This window comes from Theobroma cacao, chromosome 2, assembly GCF_053813885.1.
Source record: "Theobroma cacao isolate CCN51 chromosome 2, ASM5381388v1, whole genome shotgun sequence".
Classification (NCBI taxonomy): Eukaryota; Viridiplantae; Streptophyta; class Magnoliopsida; order Malvales; family Malvaceae; genus Theobroma; species Theobroma cacao.
In genome coordinates, this window is record NC_142640.1 from 25554281 (window position 1) to 25566001 (window position 11721).

Sequence of the window (11721 nt, forward strand, 5' to 3'; positions counted from 1 at the left end):
TTCGAAGCCATGAGTGACTATAAATGGACTTTTCTTGTCAATCGATGGCTTTCGCTTCACGTTTCTCGAGCACAAACATTTAAATATAATCTATTTTAACCAAAAATGTAAGAAAATTCATTTAAAAAAAGAATAATGAGATTGTAAAACAATTTGAAGCAAGTAATAAGGCTTTCGAAGGCATGAGTGACTATAAATGTTCTTTACTTCTCAATCGATGGCTTTTGCTTCATGTTTCCCGAGGTAAACATTCAATTATAGTCTGTTTTAACTAAAAATGTAAGAAAATTCAACATAAAATCAATAATAAGATTATAAAATCATTTAAAGTGAATAATGAGGCTTTCGAAGGCATGAGTGACTATAAATGTTCTTTTCTTCTCAGTCGATGGCTTTCGCTTCACGTTTCCCTAGGTAAACATTCAATTATAATCTGTTTTAACAAAAAATGTAAAAAAATTCAGCTTCAAGTTAATAATCAAATCATAAAGCCATTTAAAGTGAGCAATAAGGGTTTCGAAGGCATGAGTGACTATAAATGGTCTTTTCTTCTCAATTGATGGCTTTTGCTTCATGTTACCCGAGGTTAACATTCAATTATAGTCTGTTTTAACTAAAAATGTAAGAAAATTCAACATAAAATAAATAATGAGATTATAAAATCATTTAAAATGAATAACGAGGCTTTCGAAGGAAAGAGTGACTATAAATGGACTTTTCTTGTCAATCGATGGCTTTCGCTTCGCGTTTCTCGAGACAAACGTTTAAATATAATCTATTTTAACGAAAAATGTAAGAAAATTCATGTTAAAAAAAATGATGAGATTGTAAAATAATTTTAAGCAAGTAATAAGGCTTTCGAAGGCATGAGTGACTATAAATGTTCTTTTCTTCTCAATTGATGGCTTTCGCTTCACGTTTCCCGAGGTAAACATTCAATTATAATATGTTTTAACAAAAAATGTAAAAAAATTCAGCTTAAAGTTAATAATCAAATCATAAAGCCATTTAAAGTGAGTAATAAGGCTTTCGAAGGCATGAGTGACTATAAATGTTCTTTTCTTCTCAATCGATGGCTTTTGCTTCATGTTTCCTGAGGTAAACATTCAATTATAGTCTGTTTTAACTAAAAATGTAAGAAAATTCAACATAAAATCAATAATAAGATTATAAAATCATTTAAAGTGAATAATGAGGCTTTCGAAGGCATGAGTGACTGTAAATGTTCTTTTCTTCTCAGTCGATGGCTTTCGCTTCACGTTTCCCTAGGTAAACATTCAATTATAATCTGTTTTAACAAAAAATGTAAAAAAATTCAGCTTAAAGTTAATAATCAAATCATAAAGCCATTTAAAGTGAGCAATAAGGGTTTCGAAGGCATGAGTGACTATAAATGTTCTTTTCTTCTCAATCGATGGCTTTCGCTTCATGTTTTCCAAGGCAAACATTCAAATACAATCTGTTTTAACCAAAAATATTATAAAATTCATCTGAAATAAATAATGAGATTGTAAAACCATTTTAAACGAGTAATAAGGCTTTCATAGGCATGAGTGACTATAAATATTCTTTTCCTCTCAATCGATAGCTTTCCCTTCACGTTTCTCGAGGTAAACATTCAATTATAATCTGTTTTAACAAAAAATGTAAAAAAATTCAGCTTAAAGTTAATAATCAAATCATAAAGCCATTTCAAGTGAGCAATTAGGGTTTCGAAGGCATGAGTGACTATAAATGGTCTTTTCTTCTCAATCGATGGCTTTTGCTTCATGTTTCCTGAGGTAAACAATCAGTTATAGTCTGTTTTAACTAAAAATGTAAGAAAATTCAACATAAAATCAATAATGAGATTATAAAATTATTTAAAGTGAATAATGAGGCTTTCGAACGCATGAGTGACTATAAATGGACTTTTCTTGTCAATCGATGACTTTCGCTTCACGTTTCTCGAGACAAACATTTAAATATAATCTATTTTAACCAAAAATGTAAGAAAATTCATTTTAAAAAAAATAATGAGATTGTAAAATAATTTGAAGCAAGTAATAAGGCATTCGAAGGCATGAGTGACTATAAATGTTCTTTACTTCTCAATCGATGGCTTTTGCTTCATGTTTCCCGAGGTAAACATTCAATTATAGTCTGTTTTAACTAAAAATATAAGAAAATTCAACATAAAATCAATAATAAGATTATAAAATCATTTAAAGTGAATAATGAGGCTTTCGAAGGCACGAGTGACTATAAATGTTCTTTTCTTCTCAATCGATGGCTTTCGCTTCACGTTTCCCTAAGTAAACATTCAATTATAATCTGTTTTAACAAAAAATGTAAAAAAATTCAGCTTAAAGTTAATAATCAAATCATAAAGCCATTTAAAGTGAGCAATAAGGGTTTCGAAGGCATTAGTGACTATAAATGTTCTTTTCTTCTCAATCGATGACTTTCGCTTCATGTTTTCCAAGGCAAACATTCAATTACAATCTGTTTTAACCAAAAATATAAGAAAATTCATCTGAAAATAAATAATGAGATTGTAAAACCATTTTAAGCGAGTAATAAGGCTTTCGTAGGCATGAGTGACTATAAATGTTCTTTTCCTCTCAATCGATAGCTTTTGCTTCACGTTTCTCGAGGTAAACATTCAATTATAATCTGTTTTAACAAAAAATGTAAAAAAATTCAGCTTAAAGTTAATAATCAAATCATAAAGCCATTTAAAGTGAGCAATAAGGGTTTCGAAGGCATGAGTGACTATAAATGGTCTTTTCTTCTCAATTGATGGCTTTTGCTTCATGTTTCCCGAGGTTAACTTTCAATTATAGTCTGTTTTAACTAAAAATGTAAGAAAATTCAACATAAAATAAATAATGAGATTATAAAATCATTTAAAATGAATAACTAGGCTTTCGAAGGCAAGAGTGACTATAAATGGACTTTTCTTGTCAATCGATGGCTTTCGCTTCGCGTTTCTCGAGACAAACGTTTAAATATAATCTATTTTAACGAAAAATGTAAGAAAATTCATGTTAAAAAAATAATGAGATTGTAAAATAATTTTAAGCAAGTAATAAGGCTTTCGAAGGCATGAGTGACTATAAATATTCTTTTCTTCTCAATCGATGGCTTTCGCTTCACGTTTCTCGAGGTAAACATTAAATTATAATCTGCTTTAACAAAAAATGTAAAAAAATTCAGCTTAAAGTTAATAATCAAATCATAAAGCCATTTAAACTGAGCAATAAGGGTTTCAAAGGCATGAGTGACTATAAATGTTCTTTTCTTCTCAATCGATGGCTTTCGCTTCACGTTTCCCGAGGTAAACATTCAATTATAATATGTTTTAACAAAAAATGTAAAAAAATTCAGCTTAAAGTTAATAATCAAATCATAAAGCCATTTAAAGTGAGCAATAAGTGTTTCGAAGGCATGAGTGACTATAAATGTTCTTTTCTTCTCAATCGATGGCTTTTGCTTCATGTTTCCCGAGGTAAACAATCAATTATAGTCTGTTTTAACTAAAAATTGTACGACAATTCAACATAAAATCATTAATGAGATTATAAAATCATTTAAAGTGAATAATGATGCTTTCGAAGGCATGTGTGACTATAATGGACTTTTCTTGTCAATCGATGGCTTTCGCTTTACGTTTCTCAAGAGAAACATTTAAATATAATCTATTTTAACCAAAAATGTAAGAAAATTCATTTTTTAAAAAATAGTGAGATTGTAAAACAATTTTAAGCAAGTAATAAGGCTTTCGAAGGCATGAGTGACTATAAATATTTTTTTTTTCTCAATCGATGGCTTTTGCTTCATGTTTCCTGAGGTAAACATTCAATTATAGTCTGTTTTAACTAAAAATGTAAGAAAATTCAACATAAAATCAATAATGAGATTATAAAATCATTTAAAGTGAATAATGAGGCTTTCGAAGGCATGAGTGACTATAAATGTTCTTTTCTTCCCAATCGATGGCTTTCGCTTCACGTTTGCCTACTTAAATATTCAATTATAATCTGTTTTAACAAAAAATGTAAAAAAATTCAGCTTAAAGTTAATAATCAAATCATAAAGCCATTTAAAGTGAGCAATAAGGGTTTCGAAGGCATGAGTGACTATAAATGGTCTTTTCTTCTTAATTGATGGCTTTTGCTTCATCTTTCCCGAGGTAAACATTCAATTATAGTATGTTTTAACTAAAAATGTAAGAAAATTCAACATAAAATCAATAATGAGATTATAAAATCATTTAAAGTGAATAATGAGGCTTTCGAAGGCATGAGTGACTATAATAGACTTTTCTTGTCAATCGATGGCTTTCGCTTCACGTTTCTCAAGACAAACATTTAAACATAATCTATTTGAACAAAAAATGTAAGAAAATTCATTTCAAAAAAAATAATGAGACTGTAAAACAATTTTATGCAAGTGATAAGGCTTTCGAGGGCATGAGTGACTATAAATGTTCTTTTCTTCTCAATCGATGGCTTTTACTTCATGTTTCCTGAGGTAAACATTCAATTATAGTCTGTTTTAACTAAAAATGTAAGAAAATTCAACATAAAATCAATAATGAGATTATAAAATCATTTAAGTGAATAATGGGGATTTTGAAGGCATGAGTGACTATAAATGAACTTTTCTTGTCAATCGATGGCTTTCGCTTCATGTTTCCCTAGGCAAACATTCAATTACAATATGTTTTAACCAAAAATGTAAGAAAATTCATCTGAAAATAAATAATGAGTTTGTAAAACCATTTTAAGCGAGTAATAAGGCTTTCGAAGGCATGAGTGACTATAAATGGACTTTTCTTGTCAATCGATGGCTTTCGCTTCACGTTTCTCAAGATAAACATTGAAATATAATCTGTTTTGATGAAAAATGTAAGAAAATTCATTTTTAAAAAAATAATCAGATTGTAAAACAATTTTAAGTAAGTAATAAGGCTTTCGAAGGCATGAGTGGCTGTAAATGTTCTTTTCTTCTCAATCGATGGCTTTCGCTTCACGTTTCTCAAGGTAAACATTCAATTATAATATGTTTTAACAAAAAAATGTAAAAAAATTCAGCTTAAAGTTAATAATCAAATCATAAAGCCCTTTAAAGTGAGTAATAAGGGTTTCGAAGGCATGAGTGACTATAAATGGTCTTTTCTTCTCAATCGATGGCTTTTGCTTCATGTTTGCCGAGGTAAACATTTAATTATAGTCTCTTTTTAACTAAAAATGTAAGAAAATTCAAAATAAAATCAATAATGAGATTATAAAATCACTTAAAGTGAATAATGAGTCTTTCGAAGGCATGAGCGACTATAAATGGACTTTTCTTGTCAATCGATGGCTTTCGCTTCACGTTTCTCTAGAAAAACATTTAAATATAATCTGTTTTAACGAAAAATGTAAGAAAATTCATTTAAAAAAAATAATGAGATTGTGAAACAATTTTAAGCAAGTAATAAGGCTTTCGAAGGCATGAGTAACTATAAATGTTCTTTTCTTCTCAATCGATGGCTTTCGCTTCACATTTCCCGAGGTAAACATTCAATTATAATATGTTTTAACAAAAAATGTAAAAAAATTCAGCTTAAAGTTAATAATCAAATCATAAAGCCATTTAAAGTGAGTAATAAGGCTTTCGAAGGCATGAGTGACTATAAATGTTCTTTTCTTCTCAATCGATGGCTTTTGCTTCATGTTTCCCGAGGTAAACATTCAATTATAGTCTGTTTTAACTAAAAATGTAAGAAAATTCAACATAAAATCAATAATAAGATTATAAAATCATTTAAAGTGAATAATGAGGCTTTCGAAGGCATGAAAGACTATAAATGTTCTTTTCTTCTCAGTCGATGGCTTTCGCTTCACGTTTCCCTAGGTAAACATTCAATTATAATCTGTTTTAACAAAAAATGTAAAAAAATTCAGCTTAAAGTTAATAATCAAATCATAAAGCCATTTAAAGTGAGCAATAAGGGTTTCGAAGGCATGAGTGACTATAAATGTTCTTTTCTTCTCAATCGATGGCTTTCGCTTCATGTTTTCCAAGGCAAACATTCAATTACAATATGTTTTAACCAAAAATATTATAAAATTCATCTGAAATAAATAATGAGATTGTAAAACCATTTTAAGCGAGTAATAAGGCTTTCATAGGCATGAGTGACTATAAATATTCTTTTCCTCTCAATCGATAACTTTCGCTTCACGTTTCTCGAGGTAAACATTCAATTATAATCTGTTTTAACAAAAAATGTAAAAACATTCAGCTTAAAGTTAATAATCAAATCATAAAGCCATTTCAAGTGAGCAATTAGGGTTTCGAAGGCATGAGTGACTATAAATGGTCTTTTCTTCTCAATCGATGGCTTTTGCTTCATGTTTCCTGAGGTAAACAATCAGTTATAGTCTGTTTTAACTAAAAATGTAAGAAAATTCAACATAAAATCAATAATGAGATTATAAAATTATTTAAAGTGAATAATGAGGCTTTCGAAGGCATGAGTGACTATAAATGGACTTTTCTTGTCAATCGATGACTTTCCCTTCACGTTTCTCGAGACAAACATTTAAATATAATCTATTTTAACCAAAAATGTAAGAAAATTCATTTTAAAAAAAATAATGAGATTGTAAAACAATTTGAAGCAAGTAATAAGGCTTTCGAAGGCATGAGTGACTATAAATGTTCTTTACTTCTCAATCGATGGCTTTTGCTTCATGTTTCACGAGGTAAACATTCAATTACAATCTGTTTTAACCAAAAATATAAGAAAATTCATCTGAAAATAAATAATGAGATTGTAAAACCATTTTAAGCGAGTAATAACGCTTTCGTAGGCATGAGTGACTATAAATGTTCTTTTCCTCTCAATTGATAGCTTTTGCTTCACGTTTCTCGAGGTAAACATTCAATTATAATCTGTTTTAATAAAAAATGTAAAAAAATTCAGCTTAAAGTTAATAATCAAATCGTAAAGCCATTTCAAGTGAGCAATAAGTGTTTCGAAGGCATGAGTGACTATAAATGTTCTTTTCTTCTCAATCGATGGCTTTTGCTTCATGTTTCCTGAGGTAAACAATCAATTATAGTCTGTTTTAACTAAAAATTGTACGAAAATTCAACATAAAATCATTAATGAGATTATAAAATCATTTAAAGTGAATAATGATGCTTTCGAAGGCATGTGTGACTATAATGGACTTTTCTTGTCAATCGATGGCTTTCGCTTTACGTTTCTCAAGAGAAACATTTAAATATAATCTATTTTAACAAAAAATTTAAGAAAATTCATTTTTAAAAAAATAGTGAGATTGTAAAACAATTTTAAGCAAGTAATAAGGCTTTCGAAGGCATGAGTGACTATAAATGTTCTTTTCTTCTCAATCGATGGCTTTCGCTTCACGTTTCCCGAGGTAAACATTCAATTATAATATGTTTTAACAAAAAATGTAAAAAAATTCAGCTTAAAGTTAATAATCAAATCATAAAGCCATTTAAAGTGAGTAATAAGGCTTTCGAAGGCATGAGTGACTATAAATGTTCTTTTCTTCTCAATCGATGGCTTTTGCTTCATGTTTCCCGAGGTAAACATTCAATTATAGTCTGTTTTAACTAAAAATGTAAGAAAATTCAACATAAAATCAATAATAAGATTATAAAATCATTTAAAGTGAATAATGAGGCTTTCGAAGGCATGAAAGACTATAAATGTTCTTTTCTTCTCAGTCGATGGCTTTCGCTTCACGTTTCCCTAGGTAAACATTCAATTATAATCTGTTTTAACAAAAAATGTAAAAAAATTCAGCTTAAAGTTAATAATCAAATCATAAAGCCATTTAAAGTGAGCAATAAGGGTTTCGAAGGCATGAGTGACTATAAATGTTCTTTTCTTCTCAATCGATGGCTTTCGCTTCATGTTTTCCAAGGCAAACATTCAATTACAATATGTTTTAACCAAAAATATTATAAAATTCATCTGAAATAAATAATGAGATTGTAAAACCATTTTAAGCGAGTAATAAGGCTTTCATAGGCATGAGTGACTATAAATATTCTTTTCCTCTCAATCGATAACTTTCGCTTCACGTTTCTCGAGGTAAACATTCAATTATAATCTGTTTTAACAAAAAATGTAAAAACATTCAGCTTAAAGTTAATAATCAAATCATAAAGCCATTTCAAGTGAGCAATTAGGGTTTCGAAGGCATGAGTGACTATAAATGGTCTTTTCTTCTCAATCGATGGCTTTTGCTTCATGTTTCCTGAGGTAAACAATCAGTTATAGTCTGTTTTAACTAAAAATGTAAGAAAATTCAACATAAAATCAATAATGAGATTATAAAATTATTTAAAGTGAATAATGAGGCTTTCGAAGGCATGAGTGACTATAAATGGACTTTTCTTGTCAATCGATGACTTTCCCTTCACGTTTCTCGAGACAAACATTTAAATATAATCTATTTTAACCAAAAATGTAAGAAAATTCATTTTAAAAAAAATAATGAGATTGTAAAACAATTTGAAGCAAGTAATAAGGCTTTCGAAGGCATGAGTGACTATAAATGTTCTTTACTTCTCAATCGATGGCTTTTGCTTCATGTTTCACGAGGTAAACATTCAATTACAATCTGTTTTAACCAAAAATATAAGAAAATTCATCTGAAAATAAATAATGAGATTGTAAAACCATTTTAAGCGAGTAATAACGCTTTCGTAGGCATGAGTGACTATAAATGTTCTTTTCCTCTCAATCGATAGCTTTTGCTTCACGTTTCTCGAGGTAAACATTCAATTATAATCTGTTTTAATAAAAAATGTAAAAAAATTCAGCTTAAAGTTAATAATCAAATCGTAAAGCCATTTCAAGTGAGCAATAAGTGTTTCGAAGGCATGAGTGACTATAAATGTTCTTTTCTTCTCAATCGATGGCTTTTGCTTCATGTTTCCTGAGGTAAACAATCAATTATAGTCTGTTTTAACTAAAAATTGTACGAAAATTCAACATAAAATCATTAATGAGATTATAAAATCATTTAAAGTGAATAATGATGCTTTCGAAGGCATGTGTGACTATAATGGACTTTTCTTGTCAATCGATGGCTTTCGCTTTACGTTTCTCAAGAGAAACATTTAAATATAATCTATTTTAACAAAAAATTTAAGAAAATTCATTTTTAAAAAAATAGTGAGATTGTAAAACAATTTTAAGCAAGTAATAAGGCTTTCGAAGGCATGAGTGACTATAAATATTTTTTTCTTCTCAATCGATGGCTTTTGATTCAAGTTTCCTGAGGTAAACATTCAATTATAGTCTGTTTTAACTAAAAATGTAAGAAAATTCAACATAAAATCAATAATGAGATTATAAAATCATTTAAAGTGAATAATGAGGCTTTCGAAGGCATGAGTGACTATAAATGTTCTTTTCTTCCCAATCGATGGCTTTCACTTCACGTTTGCCTACTTAAACATTCAATTATAATCTGTTTTAACAAAAAATGTAAAAAAATTCAGCTTAAAGTTAATAATCAAATCATAAAGCCATTTAAAGTGAGCAATAAGGGTTTCGAAGGCATGAGTGACTATAAATGGTCTTTTCTTCTCAATTGATGGCTTTTGCTTCATCTTTCCCGAGGTAAACATTCAATTATAGTATGTTTTAACTAAAAATGTAAGAAAATTCAACATAAAATCAATAATGAGATTATAAAATCATTTAAAGTGAATAATGAGGCTATCGAAGGTATGAGTGACTATAATAGACTTTTCTTGTCAATCGATGGCTTTCGCTTCACGTTTCTCAAGACAAACATTTAAACATAATCTATTTGAACAAAAAATGTAAGAAAATTCATTTCAAAAAAAATAATGAGACTGTAAAACAATTTTATGCAAGTGATAAGGCTTTCGAGGGCATGAGTGACTATAAATGTTCTTTTCTTCTCAATCGATGGCTTTTACTTCATGTTTCCTGAGGTAAACATTCAATTATAGTCTGTTTTAACTAAAAATGTAAGAAAATTCAACATAAAATCAATAATGAGATTATAAAATCATTTAAGTGAATAATGGGGATTTTGAAGGCATGAGTGACTATAAATGAACTTTTCTTGTCAATCGATGACTTTCGCTTCATGTTTCCCTAGGCAAACATTCAATTACAATATGTTTTAACCAAAAATGTAAGAAAATTCATTTGAAAATAAATAATGAGATTGTAAAACCATTTTAAGCGAGTAATAAGGCTTTCGAAGGCATGAGTGACTATAAATGGACTTTTCTTGTCAATCGATGGCTTTCGCTTCACGTTTCTCAAGATAAACATTGAAATATAATCTGTTTTGACCAAAAATGTAAGAAAATTCATTTTAAAAAAAATAATCAGATTGTAAAACAATTTTAAGTAAGTAATAAGGCATTCGAAGGCATGAGTGGCTGTAAATGTTCTTTTCTTCTCAATCGATGGCTTTCGCTTCACGTTTCTCAAGGTAAACATTCAATTATAATATGTTTTAACAAAAAATGTAAAAAAATTCAGCTTAAAGTTAATAATCAAATCATAAAGCCCTTTAAAGTGAGTAATAAGGGTTTCGAAGGCATGAGTGACTATAAATGGTCTTTTCTTCTCAATCGATGGCTTTTGCTTCATGTTTGCCGAGGTAAACATTTAATTATAGTCTCTTTTTAACTAAAAATGTAAGAAAATTCAAAATAAAATCAATAATGAGATTATAAAATCACTTAAAGTGAATAATGAGGCTTTCGAAGGCATGAGCGACTATAAATGGACTTTTCTTGTCAATCGATGGCTTTCGCTTCACGTTTCTCGAGAAAAACATTTAAATATAATCTGTTTTAACGAAAAATGTAAGAAAATTCATTTAAAAAAAATAATGAGATTGTGAAACAATTTTAAGCAAGTAATAAGGCTTTCGAAGGCATGAGTGACTATAAATGTTCTTTTCTTCTCAATCGATGGCTTTCGCTTCGCGTTTCTCGAGGTAAACATTCAATTATAATCTGTTTTAACAAAAAATGTAAGAAAATTCAGCTTGAAGTTAATAATCAAATCATAAAGCCATTTAAAGTGAGCAATAAGGGTTTCGAAGGCATGAGTGACTATAAATGGTCTTTTCTTCTCAATTGATGGCTTTTGCTTCATGTTTCCCGAGGTAAACATTCAATAATAGTCTGTTTTAACTAAAAATGTAAGAAAATTCAACATAAAATCAGTAATGAGATTATAAAATCATTTAAGTGAATAATGGGGATTTTGAAGGCATGAGTGACTATAAATGAACTTTTCTTCTCAATCGATGGCTTTCGCTTCATGTTTCCCTAGGAAAACATTCAATTACAATATGTTTTAACCAAAAATGTAAGAAAATTCATCTGAAAATAAATAATGAGATTGTAAAACCATTTTAAGCGAGTAATAAGGCTTTCGAAGGCATGAGTGACTATAAATATTTTTTTCTTCTCAATCGATGGCTTTTGCTTCATGTTTCCTGAGGTAAACATTGAATTATAGTCTATTTTAACTAAAAATGTAAGAAAATTCAACATAAAATCAATAATGAGATTATAAAATCATTTAAAGGGAATAATGAGGCTTTCGAAGGCATGAGTGACTATAAATGTTCTTTTCTTCCCAATCGATGGCTTTCGCTTCACGTTTGCCTACTTAAACATTCAATTATAATCTGTTTTAAC